Raw genomic sequence first — 23,167 nt, 5'->3', positions numbered from 1 at the left:
TGGAAGTAAGATAAGGAATGGAAGATGTACATTTAACAGACTTGCAAGAAAAAAGCCTCAACAGCATACATGGGAAAATGAATATGCTTCTTTCTTTTGAGACACATGGGTAACCTGTAGGGCAGAAAACTCTGTATCTCTTTGAAATGATCTCCAGATGTGTATTAAAATATGTCAAAGCACACAATGCAACAGCTTTATGCTAATGCCAGGTTATAGAAATGTCACTTATTTCATAGTTTAAAAAAAAAGAGAGGAAGTTGGTGGTCCACTGAGATTTAGGTGAGATTTTCATCTTTGGCAGGTCTGGTTTCCCTTCACTTGTTTATTTAGATACGAAGCTCCATCAGATACTTGTTTGAATACTTTAGAGCCCTCTGCTAGGTATTTAAAATGCACAAAACCAAAAGAGGACAAAGGCCAGTTAATATATAGTGAAGGGGTTCATGGAACAAAAACCTTTGTAGAGGTACTAAGGGATGTGAGTTCAGTAGTTTCATTCTTCAGCTCTTACTCATCTGAGTAATGAAGAGTGCTGCTTTCAAATGAGGCCCAGAACAGAAATGTTGGTGGATGCTGAGGGTCTGACCTGCAATGTGTTGGAAGACCACCCGAGACTGAAATGGCATGTGGGTACTGGAGGTCAGGAGTGGCATGTGTTTGTGGAAGGATATGAGTGCTTGGGCTATGTAGTGTTACTTGCCCAGCCCCTCAAGGAGGGCTGTGAGGTTAGTTGATGTCCGTACAGGTCTTTGAGGAGGTGGCCCACCAGCACAGCTCTCTGCCAGAAGGACTCGTGACACAGGACACAGCCCTGGGCTGCTGTTGCCAGTGGGGCTGTGGTGGTGACTTTGATGGATGCTGCTTATGAAACCTTAGGTCAAACTCCCCTTAGTGTAAGTGCTCACTGCTGCCCTTCTCAATCAATGGACCCATCCTGCAGTGACAACGAGTTTTAAAGAGAAAAGTGCACTTTTAACAATACTGTCTAGATCTAGGGATTGAGAAAATAGTGCTGTTTAGGTTTAAGGATAGGGTGAGGGTGTCTGTAACATAGAAAGGATTCTGCTCGTGACCGTGGAAATAGGAATTTTGCATGTTTACACTGTTTATATCATTAACAAAGCAGAAAGACTTTCAGTTTTGAAGAATTCTATGTTGGAGTGTAAACTGTTGATTTCTTATAGTTATGGTATTTATACATTGCAGTTACTTAAGAAAATGGGGCCATTTCGAAGTATTTGTCAGCCCCAATTCTGAAGTCTCTTTGCTTTTCAATTTTTTCTATCCCAATTTTATATAATTGTAAGATTTGAAGAAATTGTTCAGAAGTTACCTAGTCCTGTGTGTTAGGTAGAAGGATGTTGAGAGACATGTGATTATAAAATCCAGACATGCTGTGTGCTGACATTTATGGCTTTCTCTCTCAGCACTAGTCTGAATAGATGCTAAAAGTTCTCAAGCTAAAGCATAGCTAGGTTTCTGGTTAAAAGCAATTTGCATTTTTGGATAACAAGCAGCAAAAAAAAGGGCAGATACAATTTTCCAACACCTGCTCTGGTTTTTAACTTCTTCCATTGAGTGTCTGTATGGTTCAGAATTGGGGTTTTGCCTTTTACTGGAATGCCTAAAATTGGCTCCTGACAGAAATACAATTGTAGAATAATTGGATTCTGTCCTTTCTCATTAGATCATTTTCTGTTTCCTTCAACATACAATCCATAGAAAAGATGTTTCTAACATTTCCTGAGAAATGCCTTTCAACATAAGCTTTTTCCATCTGCTTTTGGAAAATCAGAAGATTTTATAATGACACAATCATCTTGCTCAAGTTACTTGTTTTCTATTAAAACATTTTGTACTGTTAGAGGTGTCATCTAAGAAAGATTTAGGAAAAGTTAGAAGTAAAGGTCATCTTTCTGTCTAGAAGTTGCTCATAGAAAAAGATAACTAAATAGACTTGCTCTTTTGAGAATGATGTCAGAATTTCCCTCTAGATACCCATTTTTTAATGAACTTATGATGGAATTACATCACTCATCTTAAATACTGAGTAATAGAAGCCCTTGCTAACTGTTCCATAACCCTGGTTTCAATGGATGAATTCTCCACTGGTTTCTCAAAACAGTTATTCCAGCTAGCAGATGATACATTTGAACTGAATTTGCACCATTTGGTGAGAGGTTGCCATGAGTAAGGGTCTGCTTAAAATAAAACGAATAATCAACTAATATTGTAATTGATATCAGTGAAGGTATTGGAGGCTGAGATAAATTTTAGAAGGATTAACTGGATCTAACATACTTTGGCAATTTTTAACTTCTATGATAGTTTGAAATTAGGAAGGAATGACTAAACCCATAGCAAAAAAATCAGGATAAAAATCATCCAAACTGCAGAAAGAAAAATAAAGCAGCTCCTTTGAGACTTGTCAGAAATAACCCCAGCTCTGCTGGGCTCCGATTGCTGTTTCTATTCTCACATCCACCAGCTTAGCTTCTGATAAACACATTAAAACCGTGAGCACAGCAGCACAGTGAAAGGACGAGCTCTGCTCCTATCTGGAATGTCCTGGATGCTTTTTTAGGATGGGGAATGGACCCGGAGTGGTCGCAGTGCCTGGGCAGGACGTGCCGGAGCCACTGCGCAGTCCAGCAGGGCGCACTGCACTAACACTGCTGAGATCCCATAGTGAAACTCGGCAGTTGCTGCGGTTCCTTCCCAAGGGCCTTTGACTAAGAGCGCAGCTGCATGATGAACGTGCTTACAGTAGGGCACTGGCAGGTTAAGAAAACACTGACTTATGTCTGAAAATGGTTCTAGGGTCAACTGCTACCAAGATGTGAAAAGCTCGCTCTGGAGAAGTGGCTGTGTCTGAAGGAAAGCCCTGCACTGAGATGCCAAGGATTCTGTGAATTATTAGGTTTGCAGTATGTAAACAGTATATTTTAACTTGGTTTATGTGTGTATGGCTCACTGCTGGAAGAAGCCCTGACTCCCACTGGCTTCAGGGAATGCTGCAAGTGCACAGAGCCTCTGTGGACATGGCTCATAAGTGATGTGTTCAAAGAGTAGTGAAGCTCTGAATTAACCCTTCCAAAACCAGAATTCCTGCAAAAGTGCTCCTCTATTGCCTCAGGTTTGCATACACAGGTATTTGCTTAGGTGTAATCATTCTCTGCATCACTCCAGCACACTTTTCATGTGACAGAATCCCTTACTCATGTATGATACATGTGTGTGCAGGGTTCAGTCCAGTGTCGTATTTGATTGTGCGTACACATGCAAAATCTGTGCTTGTCCAAGAAGCTGTATCAACAAAGAACAAATTCTTATGTTACACGCAGAAAAGTTGTGTAATGGAAACAAATCCCAGCACATTGGATAATTAGATTGGATTAGGTCCCTGTGCTCTAATGTTGGCAATATGTATTAGAAAATAAGGACTGGGTTTTGATTTTCAGAAAAGACAAATGAACTTTTCATGGAGCTTATGAAGTCAGCTGGTACTGACTGATGATTCTCTTGGCATGAAAGATGTCTTCAAGGGAAATGGGCCTGCCCATCCTGTCACATTCTAGCTGGGACAGAGCTAAGTCATAGTCTGGTCTATATGATGACACCTCACATGTGGCAGCTTTAGATTTTAGCAAATACATTTTATTTTCATACACCTTCTTTTATTGTAGAACACTTTGAGGAACCAGGTGGTTGTTTTCTTATAAAGAGAAACACATTTTGCCTCCTAATATGTCACTGTAATACTGAAACAGGCTTTTTGCTTCAGTATGTGAACTGTATTGGCACAGGCTAGGGAATGAAGTAGTAAATCAGGTGCATAAACACTCTTGCCTATCACTAGGCAGAGACAGAGACGTAACTGTACAGCTGAGGCGTCCACGGACTTCTAAGGATACCTCTTGTTTCCTCACCTTCTGTAATGTTCAGCTGAGCTTCCTCTCCCTCATTTGGCCATTGGGTTAACAACCAAACCCACTTCCTTTCTCACAAAGCTAAAAGTCACTTTAGCTACATTCTTCACATTCTAGCCAAAGTAGAATCTTTCTAGAAACTATTCATCCTGGGGTGAGGATCAGTGCTGCTGTTTTCTTCTCATTTTTTTCTTAAATGTCAGTTAACCAGGAGCCCTGAGAGAATCTTCCTATACACTGAAATTACCTGGATTACTTTTGCAAATTGTTGAGTTGCTACATATGCAGAAGCTGTAGAAATGCTTTCTGTAGCAAAGTCTGCTCAGGACCAGCATATATATTTGTGCAGTTTATTAGGTGGAGAAGGCTGTGCACCATGCAGCTGCTCCCCTCTGTACGATCAGGCGTGCAGCCCCAGCACAATGGTGAAGGTTAAATTTGTCCTGGTTTCCTAAGTGAAACTTGAAGGTATGGGAAGTACAGAAAACCAAATAGCAATGGTAGGAGGCAATAGTCCTAGCTGTTCAGAGTGGAATGACCAGGAGGGAGCAAACATGCATCTAAAAGTTCAAGTGTAAATTCAGACACAGGTACTGAAGAATTTCTCTTATGGAAAAAAAAAAAAAGGCAATGCTGGTTTATATCTAAAAGATGATTACAAAGCCAGAGCTGCTGATGGGACATTTGTTGTATGTGTACTGTGGCCATATTTCCTGGAACATGGAGAAACATGAACAATTAGGTTTAATATTCTGGATAATCTGAGTATTTTTAGAGCTGGAATTGGAGAAAGGATGATAAGGAGATTCCTTTGTAGAAGTGTTTGTACAGATTGTGTTTATAGGGGTGAATTAAAACAAATACAAGCAGCAGAGATGGAAAAATTTCCTAGTGCTCTTTCACCTCAGCTGAATCCATACTTGTCAGGGAAGGTACGGCTTAAAAAGGAAACCCTCTGGAAAAGTTTGAGAGCTGCTACTTTAATCTTCACCTTCTGAGAAGTTTCAAATATCAAGAGCAGAGAGAGAGGAGACTGAGTCTCTAATTAGTGAAGGAGGCAGGTAGGACATTAATTGATTTGTTATGCTACTTCTTTGACCTGGGCTGTGCTTGAGAACAATAGAGGAGCTGTAATGTTCTTTAACAACAGAGCAGAGCTTTTATGCAATAGCAGCTTAGAAACCTTTGATCACAAACTGTTGCTGTAAATCTGTGATTTTTACATTAGTACTTTTTTCTACATGTATCTTAATTTTATTCATTTATTCTTTATTTAGGAATTCGTATCACAGATTTTGGGCTACTTTCTCATTTTACACAGCATTTGAAAATCCTGAAATCATCCTCTTTCTTCTAATAGTGGTATAGTAGAAATCCAGTAACATTGGTGAGCAAGTGGAATAGTCTCTTTTTTGTGGATGAGGCAGGTCATTAGAAACCTGAAAAACAAGAAAAGCGGGGGGAAAAGGTGAAGAAAGATAGAGGAAGGAATTATTTTTATCTCTTCGGGATTGCCATTTAGGGTCAAACTTACTATGTAACAGTGTCTGCCATGGCTCCACAGTCCCAGATTTCAGTGAAACTTTATACTGTCACTGCACAGGCCTTTGAAAGTTCCCTTTAGTGAAGGTGTTTAATGGTGCTAAGAGTTTTATTAATGATTTAGAACCAAAGAGACATTTCATTTCAAGAAAGTAGATAAAAATAATGCTGTAGAAGCAGTGTACGTACTGTTGACAATTTGTTATCAAAATACTTGGCTTACAAAAATGTGTGGGCTCGGGCATAATTTAATCATTTAGTTGATTGTTTGTTGTGAAGGGGAGCAAAAGAACAAAAAGGGTGTCTCAATTTTTGCATAGCTCTAGAAGCAGAAGCCCTGACTGAGAATTTAACGAAAATGAGCAGCACAAACACACTAACATATTGGAGATCTCAACAAAGAAAGGGCCAAAAGCTTTTATTTGGAAACAGAAGGTCCCTGGCACTTTGAATGTAATTCCTGGTGATCCTTTTTAACCTTTTTTTTAGGGAAGGACTGCAGCAGCAGCCAGATCACTTAGCCTGAGTTTCAGACAAAAATTAGATTTCTCTTTGTCCAAGTTCCCTGTGTAGCCATAAAGGAAAGAGGGAGATGATCCATCACACCATGAGAGAGGTGGCTGAGACAGTCAAGATACAGTGCCCTGGTTAGGTGAAATGTCCTTTGCAAGTGCCTGTCCACATCATAGTCCAATGGCAGCAGAGTGATCCTGGATCTCACCTGGCTTTGATAAACTGTCAATGTAAACCGGAATAATTGTATGGTAAATTATTCAACTAAACACCCATATCTGGGCATGTTGCTTTGGAAGGGATTTTACCTGAGAGAAAGAAAACCATTTTTAATTAGGTAGAAGGATGCCCAGGTAGGGAACTGGTTTGTAATGATTTAACTCAACATCTGTTTAATGAATAAAATTTCGATGTGGGAAAAGTCCAAATATCAAAGCAAAGTGTTGCTTTTCCTAAAAGGCAGCGCTTCTCCTCTTTGGCCAAATGGCTCGGTGCGCTTAAGAGCTCAAGTCAGTCTGTTTTGTGAGGGCTCGACTTTTTGACATAATATTACCTGTTTATTCCTCCCTACATTGAACCATGCTTGTGCCTGTTGTTATACAAGACACCTTGATTACATCAACATGCAGTTTATAAAGGCTGAGGACTGTGTATCCTATGTACAGAATGAGGGCATTCCTTACATGATTTTGATACGTCAAGGTACAAGTGAAAGACTGACATTTACATTTTGTAGAGAATACGTGTCTGTTTATTAAGCATCATTCTCTTTCATTTCATGGCTCTCTGTGTAGTAGTATAGAAAATAATACATGGGAAGAATATTCAGTCCTACTCTGCTAAAAATCCCTTCATCCAAAAGAAGTATTTGACTGTTCTGTAAGATAACGATGTCCAGCATGATGTAGTATCAGGCACCTGGTACAGTCACATCTTCATTGGATTCAGTTTTTCTTCATGTCTAACAAAAATTAGGCAACGTACACAAAAAAGAAAAAAGAACTGTAAGCCAGATGGTTTTTGAGAACCGAATAAAGTGAGAGGTGAAGTAAGCATCTGAGAGGAATGCACAGGGAAAAGATTAATCATCGCTTCATGTTCTGTGCCAAAACAATTGTGTCTTTGCTTGTCTCTGGTGTCTGATTTTGAATAAAATAACAGGCATTCCCTTTGAGATACACAAACTGTCACAAAATCCACAACTGAAAACTATTACAGTATTGACCCAGTTTGATCACAAACTACCGTAATGGTATGTAAACGTGAACTGATGGGTCATCTGAAGTGCAGAGCAGCACAGGTTTAAATAGATAAAAATATCAGGCACTTCCTTTGAAAGGTCACGTTGGCTATTTGTATTTATTTCCAATAGGATTAATAGGAATATCCTAGAACCATACAGGAAATTTGCTGAATTTATCAAGGTTGGGCCATATGAGAGCAGGCAGCACCCTGAAACCTGAGCGCTTTGTTCTGAATATTAGCTGTATGCATGAAGTGACTTGAGAGGGATGTGTATGTCTGTGACCATCACTGTATATGTTGTAAATGCACTGATCAAAGGCCTATTACATATCTAATAGTTATTTGCATAGTTGGACCCTGAAATAGGTTGAAGCCTCTATGATCAGAATATTTTTGTTAAATACTCTTCTTTTGAAGTAGTTTCCTCTAAGGACCTGGCAGTTGGCTATTTCTGTGCACAAAAGGTATGTAGCAAAGAAACCACTCCGCTCACATATATGGAAGTGGATATAACTAGTTCCCAGTACACACACAGACACACTGTATTTGTGTATGTATGTACATGTCTAAGTTGTACACAAGTACATTTGATACAAATATACATTTCTGAAATTTTATGTCTCTGATTTATATTATCTTCTAAATTTCCATGACTATTTGATATAACAAAAATCTCTCATGACATTTAGACTGTTAGCACCATTACAAAAGCAAAATATTTTGTGTGTTTTCTCATTACTTTCAGGGCTATCAGCCCTCTTTTCACATCCTGTTTTGTGAAAAGAGAGGCCAGTTTCAACAGGTTTGGATTTCACATTGGGGAGAGAGAAGAATTAGTAGTTCAGAGGCTGTTCAGATAAGCCTGACCTTAATTGACACACTGGTATGTTAGTTTCTGCCCAGTGAAGGAGAAAAAGAGAGAAGTGATAATGCCTAGTACTTAAAAATCATGAAGATTTCAGTTTAGATTTTCTACAGACGACTTCAAAGACATACACATTGCTAGTTATGTATGTTTTGTCTCAGTGACCTCACATCAAATGTGAAAAGCCAGAAAATAGTTTTCTAGCTACCAGAGTAGTTTCTTCCCTAGGACTTGAGGTCTCTGCAGTTTATCCCTCATTCACCATTGCTGATAATAACATGGCAATCTCCAAGTAATGTCCTGATGGTTCCCCCTGTGATCCCATTAGGCCATAAGCATAGTCTCTGTTGTGGGGGAGTCTCCCCTGTGCGGGTTCTGCTTCTGGCCCCTCCAACTTCTGCCATTTTTGTGGCCCTTGGACAGTCACCCTGGATGGCTCAGCCTTTGAGTAAAAGGAAGTTGGGTTTGCTTGTTCTGTCTTTCTGGATTAAAAGGGGTTTGCAGTTGCTTAACAACTGCATTTCCTTTCTGCTGCTCAAATAACTTTGACACTTAGAGACTTGGGAATGATCTCTAGGTATAAGCTTCTTACAGGTGCGTGTGACTTTTGGCAATGACAAAGGCAATGCCTTTGTACATTGAGGCTGGCACCCTGCCTCCAACAGTGGGAAAAAGGCACAAGAAATATTACAGTTCCTAGTTTTAGAAAAACTCCCCAAAGGAAATGTTATTTCCTAATATCTGGTAATTAAAATTTTATGTTTGAGGGTTTATTTCCAGTCTGATTCTTCTCCTGAGGCTCAAAAATGTTTTATTTCTTAGTAATGTAGTTCTTGACGTTGTTGTCACTGATGAAATATTTGGGTTTTCTGTATATTGCTGTACTCTTGGTCTTAATTATGTCATGGGGCATGAGGTGCTCAGGGGAGAAACAGACAAACAGACTCAGGCAGCGGCAGCGTACACTCACTGTGCTACCCGGCCAACATTCCTCAACTCTGACCTGAGGACAACCTCTGGAGATAAGAGTCCCTTCTTATCAGTGAGTCCTCACCTTCGCTGCCAAGGCTGTCAGCAAAAAGGACATTCAGAGCCAGCAGTGGAGTTGTGTACAGCAGGGGCTTGTTCACCAGAAACTGCTCCGTGCTCACTGCTGTGATTTTAAGACTCACCACCAGAAAGTTTATATTGTAACACATTTCTGTTCCCATTTCACCCAGGGCTTGAACCCTAAAGAACTGGAAAATGGTCAGTTCTGAAACTCTTTGGTTGCCTTGAGTCCTGGCCCTTAGGTAACTGTTTCTATCTGAGGTGTATCACGAGTGGCACACACACTAGCTGCACTGTATATGATATCACACTATCCACACAGTGGGTGATATTACCACTGTAAAGAGGAACCCTTAAAACTGTTTGAACTTGGAATGTTTGAATTACTGTCTCTGCTGTTCTCTACACTTGACATAGGTGCTCAAGTGACAAAGTTAAAAATACTCTTCATGTGACTAATGACTTGCCCAAATCATGCACATCTCTTTTTTTCCTTCACATATAGTCAGCATGGTAATTGCTGGGTTTCAGCTGTCAAAAATCACAACCATGTAATCAGAGGGGTAGCTGAGAGACCAGTTGCCTTCAAAGTCTGGGCCCTGCAGACTTCCTCACCTGCTGTTCAGTAGCAACACAAAATAGCAACGCAGGTTCTTACAGTGACAAATCCTCCTGGCTAGCTCTGCAGGCAGCTCTTCCCATAAGCATGAAAAGATTAAAACTCAGTTGATAACTTCTCAATGAATCAGCCTGTACGTTCCAGTCAGGTTCGCTATCGTTCTCCTAGGATGACCTTATTTTATAATTGTATTTCATGAATGTGTCTGAGTATGAAACTCTGCTCATGCATCATTTAACACTCCTCGACTGAGAAGGTCGATGTCTTGGCGGAGCTGGGTGTTGATGTCTTTATGGATGGAAAATTTTGGGTTTATATTATATCAGTAAGTCTACAAGATGTGATACTGGGATTTAGGGATCTGAGCTCTTGGAAACTGGTGGATGAGATCCAGATCTGTTCTTGTTAAGCTTTGAAAGAGAGGCTGACACTTGTGGCATATGCAAGTGCTGTTTAGTTGCTTGCTTGAAACGGAAAGTCTGAAGAACAAGAAAATCAGAGGTTTTAGACTGGCTCCAAGATGTGTATTTATAAAATACCCAGATTCTCTTTATACTTTATTTCTAAAGTAAGACTGAAATAAGCTTGAATTTTGAAATATCTTTCTCTTGGAATAGGATGTTATGGAATATTGATTGTTCCTGTTGTGGAATATTTATTGTCTTACAGCCTGCATTTACCCTCTCACAACACAGAGAAAATAACTCCTGATGACGTTAAACTGACAAGACTCCGACAGTTTCACTTTTGTGATGGGAACATGATGGGCTATTTTCTGTTTACCCTGGACACTTGTTGGAATTTACCTTGGAAATCATGTGAGAGCTTCAGGTTTGTACTTCTCTCTATGTGATCTGCCTGTGTACTTTACAGAAGATGTTCATCCTGATTTGCTTTGCAGTTAACTTTGCCTTTCTCCTCTTCAGCATGAATTCATGTTTCACTCTACAATACCTAGAGATTAGGTGAGTAAAACAGCAGCCACCTTTCTACCCTCTGTAGGCCAAAATCCCATGGGATTTGTTTTCCAGATACTGCTACCAGGCAGAAGCGGGCCTGTAGCCCCGTTGTGCTGTGGGACAGGGAATTCCACAGAGCCTTAGGTCAGGCAGCTTTGCAGAATTCTTCTTAATGCTCCATGACACTTTGGATCCAAAAGCAGAAAATCCCAAGTTTCTCCCTCGTGGGCATTACAAATGATGTCTTAATTTACCAACACTAAGAAAACTCTTCGTTATCTCTTTGTTTATAACAGGGCTTTATTTGCTTATTTTAGAACAAAAATACAAAAGCAGGTCCTACAAGCTTTGCATTTACATTTTGAAACCCAAATGAGCTGGCCTGAGTCTGTCTCCAGCAGACACTGTCAAGACAATTCCATCTTGAATGCTTTCTGTTTTAAAAATATTCTGCCGAGAATATTTGTTTTTAACTTTCGATTGGTCTTTTTTTCAAGTGATGGGCATCTGCTGTTGAACATGTTGAGATGAAGAGGGAAAGGTTTTCCTGCTAATTACAGTGTGAGCACTTATGTCACATTCCAGATTTATTCCCCTAACTTGGGAGAAGATAAATAAAGGGATAGATTCTCATACCACAAAGGGCAGAGAAGGAATAGCACTGTAGACCCAGGTTTTGAAGTCAGCCAGTTTGAAGTTCAGTGCTCAGACCACTACATCCCCTTACATTTGCAGACACTGCTTCATTCAGCCCTCCAGAACTCTAATCATTTTAGGATTTCCAAGTGCCTGAGTTCCCAGTGACATTAATTACCATGCACAAGGCTGGCTATTTCAAGACAATTAAGAGATACGGAGAGAATTGGTGGAAGAGTGAATCAGGGGTCATAGTCTAGTTCAGTATAGAGCCTACCAGTGCTCCGTCTGACAAATGAAAACAAAATGCAAAGCTTAAGAGGAGCCAGAAGATATCTGAATAAATAATTAGAGCTTGTGTGTTTCAGGGAGCTGGGTTTTCTTGGCAGCACCAGGCTGTAGTCATTTCTGAACAAACAAGATTGAGATTTATGTCTCAGTGAAGCAATGCTGGGAGCCTGTTTGACGTGCTGCACAAAGCCCATTTCCGATGCTCTCGGCCAGATGAATTTCCTCCCTGTGCTGGAGGTGGGCAGAAACATGGTGTTCTCACAAGGTATGCCTCAGATGCAAGGTTGGTCTGGGCTCCAGAGGCATCACTTGTAGGGAGGAGTCTGTGGGACACTGCCAGGGAACACTTGCTTTTAAACTGAAGAGGAGCTGGCTCAGTTCTGCATGCACTCTGGTCTTCAGGGGTGCTGAGCTTCTGCACCTGCTCCTGTCAGTGGGGTTTGTGTAGGTTCAGCAGTTGTAAAACCAGAGAAAACAACAAAACCCCAGGCCTGCAGGTAATAGCTTTCTGTAGGTACGATTTACAGGTGCCTACACTGTATGTACAGCAGCTTGTTCCTGTGTGCTCTAGAGGATAAGTGCATTTGTACAAGAGGCTGGCCTTGGGAAATGCTCCCATAATCACATCTACCAACAGACAGTTCATGCTTACAGAAGAGCTTTGCACAGCAAGGTATTAGTAATGGCATCTGTGAAATGAAAACCTGAAACACAGGAAGCAGGCAGCATTGTCTCACAGCTCATTTGAGTTTGGTGGTGGTGAGGAATTTTCCCTTCCTGTCTCCCATGGGACATTCCTCCCTGCCCCCTGCAGAGACAGGCAGGACTGGGGGTGAGCAGCCAAAGGTGCCCTGGAGCAAGGGGGAAGCAGGGGAGCTGTGTTGACTCTCCTCTGTATTTGCTGCCCCAGACAAATACCCCTCTTATTCCCGCAGTGGCCTTTAAATGCAGGTTCCCACTCCTGCACCCCGCACCTCCATGGTGACACCTCCTGTCCTTCAGCTGCCAGGGGAAGAAAGCAACAACAGGTGGAAAATTAACTTTTTTCCTCCTGTTTTACAGCATTGTTGCAACATCCTTTTCTCCCCTTCAGCTTCAAGGGGACCGGGCTGCTGTGCCAGAGCTGACTGCTGCCACCACTTCACCTTTCAGGACCTTGTGCTGTGCTCCCACATTAAAAGGTTTGTTGGATTTAAGAAAGCCTGTGCTGTCATTGCTAAGGAATGTATAAAATCTGGTGTCAATAAGCTTAATTGGTGCAGAGGCCTGATTTGGTTTGGGGGAGAGGTGTAGATATTGCCTCCTGCTAAACTCTGTAAAGAGACCTGGCAGCTTGGTTTGCTGGAGAGCAGTGACCTGAGGTGTGTGAGTAAAACCCTCAGCTGAGGGTTGGGAGGAAAAGTGCAATTAGAGGTGGTCTTTTACTGTTGCTCTCATACACTGAGTAGAGCTAATGCTGAAGGGCATGGAGGTATTAGAACAAAGGTAGGAGACCTGGTGGGTCTGAGAGGAGAAGCTTGGGTTGTGAAAGAGAGGAGGCTTTCTGGGTCTGGGATAATTTGGGATTCCTAGGGAGAAGCTTGCCAGCTGAACTAGAGAGTCTTGGTTCCTGCTGGTATGGCTCAGCCTTCCTAGGAAGACACTTCAATGTGTGTTTGATTAAGAAGAAAAATGGGCAGAACAAGTGGAAAATAACAGTACATCTCAAAGAAAATTCCAGTGGGCAAGAGCTGTTAGTTGGCTTCAGATAGGAAGGCTGGGCTGAGCATTTTAGAGGTGAGTGAAAGGGGTACAAGTGTACACTTCAGGGTAGGAGAAATTAAAGGGCGGCACAGCTGCTCAAAAATTAAAGTTGATGTATTTGCCTCTATAAATTCAGCATGTTTGCCAGAGCTCTGCACTTGGATTAAACTCAAAGCATATGTTCTCTGACTTGAGGATTATCCCACACTGGGCTGCATCCATTCCTTCTGCTCTCTCCTCAGGGAAACAGCTCAAGTTCCATAAACTAGCAGAATCCCACAACTAAAGCTCAGCAATCCTTGCACCACTTTCAGTTTGCTCCTTAAGCTTCCTTTTCCTCTTTGTCCACTTGTTTCCCTATAGAGGTGCTTCTGAGGTGCTTCCTGATTTCTTCCTTTCCGTGGTATCTTCATTTCTAATGTCTTTTCCTTATTATTTTACCCCTCTTTTGGTGCTGAGATACGAGTGTGTCACTTGTTCAGTGCATTTCCACATAAAGTACTTTTATGTTCTCACTTTTGCTTCCTTTATGTTTTAGAGAGGCTCCTTAGAAGCATCCCAGAATAAATCCAGCTTCCTTATTTCATGTGCACAAAAAGTCAACACCAATAGGCTTCTAATGTATTGAGTTTGTTTCTGCTTATAGTGGTCAGTGCTTTTTCAGTGTTTCCCTGCTATTTTCAATCTTGTTTAGTGCGTAAATAATTTTGTTCAGTGACCTGGTTTTTTATTACAGTTACTGAAAAACGAGGCTGGTTAGATCCTGGCTCATTCATAAGGCTCCTAATGAATCCTCAGCTGTTGATAACAAAGGAATTCAGCAGAGTGAAGTTCGTCTCCCTGTACAGGGTGTTTGCTGCAGTCAGTGTGCATCCCTAGAAAAGATTAATGCTGTCCAATGGAACATATCACATACTGATGACTTCAGGTTGTCCGCTAATCTTTGTAATTGGCATGAAATCCAGGGTGGCTGGGAGTCAAAATCCTGTCTGCTTGGCTTTGTGTGTGTTCTGCTGATTACCTGCCTAATGAAGAAAGTAGGCAGAGCAGTGTTTGTGTCATCCTGCAGCCACGTCAAGTTACTCACTAAACCTCTCCCTGGGAAGGCTGTTCGGAAACTTAGATGAAGATTTTTGTTTCAGTATAAATTTGCTGCTTTGTAGAAACCTAAGGATGTTATGGGAGGAGATCGGTGTCAATAAACTTACTAGCTTTACATAATGTGGAGGGGAAAAAAAGTCCATGATCATTCTAGCTGTTTCCAGAATGAAAGACTCCAGGCTTTCCTCTTGAAAGTGGTATTAGTTGCAGATACTGTCTGAGACTCTCCTGAGCATACTTCAGAAAGCCCTGATGGTAAACAGGTTGCATATCTCAGTTCTGGGAGGGTTTGCTGCCACACAGAAATTCCAGATTGTGTGCTGGTAATTCCAGATCTTTATAATCCAGTGATCCAAATACTCTGTATTGTGTTTAGAGTAGGATGCTGAGTGCTGTTTTACCAGAACATGACTGGGGTTTGCTCTCAGCATGGGGTTTTTGCCTCTATATAAGTTAATCAGCCAGGAGTCTTGGGAGCTGAGTTCCCTGGGGATTGATGGGCAGGGGCAGGGTGTGAATGGCAGGGTTCTGCCTCCATAAGGTGGAAAGAAACCAGAAAGTAGCAGAATGCTGGAAGGAGCAGTCATGAGCATGGCCCAGAACGGTAATGGCAAAAGGAATCAATGAGATGCATAGCAGAAAGCAAAACTGAAAATCATGCGTGATTAATCTACTTGCTGTTTTCTCATTGTGTTATGGAAACTTGACTTTACAAACTGAATTGCACCAAAGAAATATCTGGTTTGTATTATCAGTCTTGTCTCCATGTGGAAAAAAAGTCAGATCAAACGTCAAGATATTTTATTCTTTTAATTGCCATCATGTTTTGCTACATATTTTGATATCCCTCATAACCATTTTCTTTTTATTCATTACAAATGATTAATTCACTAGGCACTCTGCTTCCCTTGAGTATTGCAGGATTCTAAATGGCTTGTTTTGCCCAAAAGTGTTTGTTACTGGATCGGAGAAGCTTGATGGCAAGTAAGGAGGGAATGCTTCCTAATAAATATTCCTTTTGGATAGAGTGTGCCTCTACATTGGAAGAAGAATATTCCTAGAAGTGTTCTAACAGTGCTTGTGCTTATTCTTGAAGTTGGAATTGTAAGAAGCACTTTGCCATTCCAGCCTTGTGAAGATGTTATAAAGGACAAGAATGAATTTTAATCTAAAGAATATTTATGGGGTCTTTTTTGATGGAGAAGGAAATCTTATAGTGCATGGCATTACAGAGAAAATCAGCTCTATAATTCTCACTTTATACAGATACAGTATCAGTGTTGCAGACTGATGGACTTGTGAGGTGTTTCTGGACTGTCATTTATGCCTAGAGAAAGGAAAAGACTTTCTGTTTTTTGTCGATATAATTATATGGCTCTCAAAGGATTTGCTCCTGTTCTCAGCAGTCAGGAGAGAAGCAGTGGACTCATAATACACCAGAAATAAATTCCACTTCCTGCCTTCAGATCTCCCAGTCAGATAAATGAAGAAAGACAATGGAGAAAAGCACTCAAACAAAAGAGTGAAAGTCATGTTTGGTCTTTTGGGGGGAAAATGAGAATGGAGCTGCTCTGATAGGGGCTGTAATAAGAGTTGTTTCAAAGGGGAGGGGTGGCAGGGGGTGGGACCTTCACTCTGCCAGAGCTGGATTTAAACCTGCACACAATGGCAGGGCACCTGTTGGGAGCTGAAAGCTTTTCTAGAGAGCTTGGTGCTAATTGTCGCCTCGCAGCTGGAGGATTATGTGTAACCTGAGCATTTAGCAGTGAAGCTCTTACAGCAGCCTTGACAAGTAGTGAAGGGAAAAGTTCCCCCTTTTTTTCTACAGTTAATACCACAAAATGGTGTTTTATAAAGTTTGTCTTTAATCTTACCTTGCTCTGATGCCCTTTCAAGAAAGAGGACTATAGTCTGCAAGTAAAGCCACTGTAAGTGCAAGGATGTTGTTTTAACTTCAAAAGTAACTCTAATGCTACTAAATATTATAACATCTACAGAGCGGAACCAAACCCCCCATTCTTTGTGCAATAGGCTCATATGTTGGATTTTTTTCCTCTCTGTATTTTAAAAGTAACTTCCATTTTATAAACATCCTTAATGTAAATTGATCCTCAGTTGTCTGAAATATCTGAGCTAATAGAACAAATAAGAGTTCATTTTATGCCTATGTAAGACTCCATTTATTTCACTGAGGTGTACTGGGATCAGTGTATTTGAATAAGATGTGAATTCATGCTTTATTTTCTTGTCACAAGAAAATAGAAAGCCAGCTTAATGGTGTCAGCCTTTCATCAGTCATCTGAAGACAAGCAACAGAAAATATCACTGAAGTAATTGTAATTGAATGAGTAGCAGAAAGAAGAGCTGCAAATCATGGAAATAAACTCTTAAAACCTTGTTCTCATTTACTCAAAACCTGAAGTAACTGTGGAAGTTTCTCGAGGCTTTCATTAAAACGTGGACATAGATAACAAACTAATTCAGTGTAAATTTGGGGTTCTTATTTTATTATTGCCTTGTTTGTATGAATTTTTATTTAATTAATAAAATCCATTAATTTCAGTTATTAACTGTTTTAAATATTTCTCACATGAGCACTGCAATGTGTTCTTGGAGAACACTAGATACAAGCTGCTTTATGGGTAAAGCAAGAGTTGCATTCATCAACAGTTCTCGTTTTTCCTAATGTAATCAATCTGTATGAAAATAATTATTGTGGAAGCTGTGAGAAAAATAACTGAAGAATATTGTTGCCTCCAAAGCTCTGTCTTTAAAAGCTACTGCACACATATACACTATATAAATAGTTCTTAGGAGTATGCATTGCATTGGGCTATCTGGTCTCTGCTTTTGATGCAACTAGATTGTTCTCTAAGGTTGCTTTATTTCCTGTAGCGTACAAAGTACTTCACATTTAGGTCTTTGACTGGTTCAGCTGCTGTCCAAAACAACCTGAATTTCACTAGTATTTCTGTTCGTTTTCTTAAGAAGTACAGGAGGAACTTACAGGATTCTTAAAGAAACAGCATTGGGTTGCATATATGACTCCTAACTCCTAGCTTGAAGCAACCTGCAGTTTTTATTCTTTTCCAAAGGGAAATTATCCCAGCCTTTGCAGCATTAGCTAATACTGAGTTATCTTATTTAGGTTCAAACCTAGTAACGAAGACACAACTTCTGCAGTGAGGAGGTTGACTTCAGAAAACTTGCTGATTGGAGAAAGTAGCGACACCTGAGAGTAATGAGTACTGAAGAGCTGTGTGCTGCGGCTTCTGCAAAGGTAAGATGTAAAACCCTCATCGGAAGTGTAAAAGGAAAGAGCTTATCTTGAGGATTTCAGTGAAAGAACCCTAATTTCTGCAACTAATTTAGCAGGGTTTTGTTGTTTGTTTGCTCTATTTGGAAGAGCGGGATGCATTGCTTGTAATTGTCCTCCAGTAAGCTTTAAACAGCTTCCTTGGCAATGAAAGTTTTCTTGTTTGACTGACTGATCTTATAGCTCATGTTTAGTAATTTCCAGTGGGTTACCTGCAGCTTGCTAAATGGATCCCCATAGTTTCACTGTTCACATCAAATGGAGTATTCTCCAGAGGTACAGTGATAAATCAAAAGGAAAAATCCCATTTCAGTGTGGTAATTGCATTGACTTGTATTATTTTAGCTCAGCACAGTTGCAAATGTAAATCTACTAAAAAGAACCAGACAAAAAGATACATATAGACACGACATTTTTAAAAGGCACAGTCACTTGCTTGTGTTAAAAGCTGCTAATCTATAGGCCTGGAATTACTTAGAACTTTGGTAGTTTTGAGTGACTGACTGACTAAAGAAAGAATAAGAAATGAAAAAGAGTGGTGAAAGGAAATCTTCTTGTTGAAGAAATGTAAAAAGCAACATTTTTGGCAGCCCGCTTTGGGTGATGTCATTCTACAGAATGTGCTAAAGTCTGTTATTTTACAGCAGGAACTGATTTCTCAAGGCAGGCAGAGTCTATGGGCACTTAGTGTTGCTCTCAACTTAGGCCAGGCAAGATCTGTGCTTTTTTACACCTCGTTTGATGGTAATAAATCATGTACACTTTTAAATATGGGGCTCAAAGGCTGCTTTTCATATTTATACGCATATATGTATCTAGATATGTTTGGAATCCTTTGCACACTTTCTTGTGTGGGTTTATCTCTTGGCTGAAGATACTCTTGTTGCTAGTATTGAGTATTCGTTGCCTTCTGTACTGGGTTCTGGCAGATGAGAACACTGAGAGTAGAACTGCATTTGGGAAGGCAGGGAGAACTCCCCCCACTCCCTTACTGCCAGTTCGTTCCAAGGTGACAATTCCTTGCTGTTTCTCCCCATTTGCTTGCTAATACTCAGACTATAGGATATCAGAGTAGATACAGTTCAGTGTATGTATGTTCGCTTTGTCATGAATGAAAATAGGTCTCAGCTCTGAACCACAGTAAGTTGAGTGCAAATGTGTGGTAAAATGCAAAGAGCTTTACTGTATTTGAAACATTAAGTAGTAAAAGGATTAGGTTCTGCTGAAATTATCCAAGAGGGAGCATGAATCAGGTGGTCTTTGGAAGGTTTAAGGATTGTCCTGTTAAGGACCAATAAATGTAGTTCACTTGCTAATATAAGGGAGTATTTGTATTTGTTATATTTTATGTGGCCCATCAATTTGGACCATGAGCCTAGTCATGTAGTAAAGGTACTTTAAAGCAGAATAGTAAAGATTACTGCTAGAAGCAGAAAATACTCAGGGCCTGATTCTGCAGAAATTTTGTGGACTGCTAATGGAATAACATGTCACTTGGGATAAATTGGACTGGCCTTATGATTATTACATCTGAAAGAAAAAAATGCTGAACACCTTTCACTTGCATTCCTTTCCTTTTGCATTTTACTTCTAGTGAGACACACCACTGTGACAGAGTTAAAGTTTTGTTTCTAGGTATATATTAAAATAATGCTTGATTAATCAATATTTCAGTGTCCTCTGTCCCCTGACCAGGGTTATTTCTCCTGCTTGTTTACTTGCATGAAAGTGTTGATTTGGTGCTTAGTGATACAGGGACTTTCTACATGCACTAAGGAAAATCTATTTGATTAATGTCTGGAAAGCCTCTGAAGTTTTATGAAGTCTCACTGATAACAAAATGCATATATTTGATCTCAGCTTGGTGGATACTTCTTACTTTAAAAATGACATCATATAAAGTTGTGTATTCTGAAGATTGGTTGATCCTAATACTTACAACAATGTTCTGAAAGGTTTTTGGCTGTAGGCAAATTATATTAACTCTTTGACTGTGGAACCTCAAAAGAACACTAATTTTATTACAGGTGCACCTGGCTCAGCTGCCTATTATTAAGTTTGCCCAACACATACCATCAGAAGATGTTTTCAATTGCTCAAAACATTTCCAAATATGAACCATTTGGGTTGAAATTCTCCATGCTAGTTGGAAAATTGTGCTTGTTGCAGCTCTTGGAATTGACGGACAAGGCTGATAGGGTGCAGAACAGGGCTCATCTCTTGGTACCATAGATGAATGCTGTCCTGGAGAAATTAATTCTGTGCTGATGCCTACCTTGGCTATTAGAACCAAAGCAGAAATTTGGAGCTTTGTGCCTGGTGTTGTCCAAATACGTTTAAATGTAATGAATTTTGGCAAGTCTGAAATAACAGAATGCCAAAACCTTGTTTGTTATGTCCAAGTTTGGTATTTGTTATTCTAATAACAAATCCAGGTATGTTTGAAATGGAAAAGGCTTAGCACCTAATTGCAAATGGTAGCAGTTAATATAATGGTAGCTTCTGTCACTATTTCATGTTTCTTTTCACATGTGTATGGCCATGCATATGTCCAGCTCTGTTTGCATGTTTAAATGCATTCTTGAAATATACTCTGCCTTCTGCACATGATCTCAGTAGCAGCTGCTGTCTGTCACAGAGGCCAGGCATGGTGGGGTAGAGGAGGATTCTTCCCCCTTCTCCACAAGGCATAACTTGATGAAGCTGTATTGTAAATCATAAGGGTGCCTGCTGAGTGTGCTCTGCAGTTATGCTTTTCTTTGGTTATTGTTGCATAGAACTAGGAATTTTTTGCTTTAAAGTTAAAGCTTTCAGAGCTCAACTGTACAGTGTCTATTAGTATGTGATGAAATGGTAGTCAGAAGGAGTATTAGTCCTGATTTCCTGAAAATACCTATCAATTGCTATCTAACGAAGACCCAGTTAAACACAGGAGTGTCTCATGACAACCTTGTGGGTTTGTAGGTTATCACACCAAAAGCAGGGAAGTGGATACACCTTCATCTAGAGTTAAAACTAGAATATACTGTGCAGGGGAATAGTGTGAAAACATCTGAACAGAGTTATTGAGTAAGGCAGCTCATCTTCTTTGGGGAGAAAGCATGCACAGGGACTATTAGGCTAATGCAGCTCTGGGCAGATCTTACTCCTTGTAGGAGTGTGTCTGTATCTTTATCACATTGTGTAACCCCACATTATTCCTTTCCATTATAGGACTAACTTGGTTCCACAGGATTTAGTCTTTCTGGGAGTCTTGTTTTAATTTTACAATGTAAGGTATTTCAGGGGCAGAGACCGTGTCTTATTTATTACTTTTATGAGTCATTTAGTTCACTTTTGGATGCTTGACAGATAATGTGTTTGATTGCATCATGTGGTACACCAGGTCTGTAGGAAAACAGACTTTCAACTCTGTAATGAAGTCTTAAGTTTGATTTACTGTTTACTCATTCGACAGCAGATGCTAGCCAGAATTCAGATCATTTAAATTCTATGAACTGACTAAGCCAAAGGCAATATAAAATCAAGTATCATCAGTGTACATCTAATAGTTCACACAATGTAACGCTGTCTAGATTTTCATCATTAATGTTCCTGGACTAAACATGGAGCACTGGGTAGAAGAAAACCTGGACAGATTCCAGCTGGAAAATATTCATAATATCTAAATGTTCTATAGAATAACATGTTAATGGTTGTCATGTTGCAATAGTTCTTGTACAATCCATGTTTCCCAATTGTTGAACCCTACTGTAATTAATCTGGAAAAAAAAACAGACCTTCTTTTTCCCCTTTCTCCCACCCCACCCCATGTAATTTGTTCTTGTGTGGGCTTTGGAAACCCGTAGTTGTGGCAACATTAACTAATTCCTAACAGAACTAATTGAGCTGACAGCTAAAGAGATGCTCACTTTTGCAGGCAGTTAAAAATAATCTTTTTAATTTTTATTCTCCATTATTCATTTTCCCATTGAGTGAAGCTGAGTCTACTGCAGGAAGTTAGACCCTGCTGGGATGCTCTTGGCCAGATCTGGGGACATGATGTTCCATCTAAAGAGCAGAGGGAGGAGTACTATACTATTTGTCCTCCTTGGGGACCTGACAGTATAGTTCATGCAAGATGTGGTTCTTGGGCACATGTTAAGCCAAGAAAACTTGATCAAGTTGTTGCTTGTCATATGAGACATGAACCCAATGACGTCCATTGATGTAGAGTGTCAGAAATGCAAGGTATGCAATGCCTTTGGTTAAACTCTTGTGCAAGACCCATGAGTTAACATTTTTTCTCACTATTGTAATGGGGTTGCCACAGCTTAATCAGTTGGAATAGGTGCTTGGAGACTGAAGTCTCCAGTCATTAGTTTCAAACACCAAAAGACAGTCCCACTGTTTGCCTTGGTTCCTCTGGACTAATGCTGCAGTGACAAAAGGCAGTGTTCAAGTTGGTGCTAACCAGCGCTACTGTTACTTCCAGAAGAAGAGAAGACACAAGGACAGAGCTTCGCTCTCTCAGATCAGGAATATAATTGACTAATGGTAGCTACTAGCCTCCTGTAAGCTGGCTGAGCTGTGGTGAGGGAGCATGAGCATGCTCGAAGGGTGTCCAGGTGGACATTAGAGTGGACAGGGATGGCTTTCAGCAGGAGAGCTCCCTCATGAAACCAAATGGGAGAAGCAGAGCATTAGAAGCCTCCCCTCTAAGCAGAGGCCTGGAAAGCAAATGTGTGTGAAATGCAGATGGGGTAGCAGAATGTCATTGTTTGAAGGTGAAAGTGGAAAGAAAGGGGTTGAGAGAAGTGGCAGAAGAGAAACAGTATTCACAAGAGCTCTGACTAGTCACAAGAGCTCTGATAGGTGGGAAAGCAGGGAAGGAAGGAGTGCTTGGGAGTCAGTGCTAGCTAGAAAGAGGCTGGAGTTGGTGAACACACAGCTACTCTTGATTCCTGCTGCATGTAGGAATGTACAGCTTTATAAGATCTTTGCGAATGGGAAGGGTGTGCAGTAAAGATACTTGGCTCTATCAACTATTTCCTGTCTTGATTCATTCAGATGTCTGACCCCAAAGTCTGCCAACTTATTTAGGTCACAAAGAAGAAATGATAATCAGGAGATGCTTGAGCAGCTCAAAAATTTCCAGAAAGTGCTATGACTAAACTGGGAGGGTTCATGAGAAGTGGAATAATGAGTAAAGTTTTCCTAAAAAGGACCGAGGAGTGCTTATTATAGGGTCTAGGTAGATGGTGAAATGCAGCAGTGTGAAATGTGGGGACAGATCTGTGATGGCTCTTGTCAGGAAGGAAGTTCAGTGGAACACAGGAGACCAGGGAAGCTCTGAGACCTGAGATGTCTCATCAG

General features: G+C 40.4%; 1 protein-coding gene across 1 annotated transcript in view; it reads left to right on the top strand.

Moving 5' to 3' along the window:
• ZDHHC15 (zinc finger DHHC-type palmitoyltransferase 15) overlaps nt 1–23,167 on the top strand; it is a 142,864-nt gene that overhangs the window by 10,400 nt on the left and 109,297 nt on the right. The window contains exons 2-4 of the mRNA XM_061361872.1: nt 10,436–10,597; nt 12,715–12,833; nt 17,645–17,776. The gene's annotated coding sequence lies outside the window, so the exon portion shown is untranslated. The remainder of the gene's footprint in view (nt 1–10,435; nt 10,598–12,714; nt 12,834–17,644; nt 17,777–23,167) is intronic.

This window comes from Neopsephotus bourkii, unplaced genomic scaffold (genome assembly GCF_033783945.1).
Source record: "Neopsephotus bourkii isolate Nb327-2 ecotype Australia unplaced genomic scaffold, CSIRO-AGI_Nbou_v1 NB_1067, whole genome shotgun sequence".
NCBI lineage: Eukaryota > Metazoa > Chordata > Aves > Psittaciformes > Psittacidae > Neopsephotus > Neopsephotus bourkii.
Note: the sequence above shows the minus strand (reverse complement) of the source record. Positions and strands in the feature narration are given on the sequence as shown.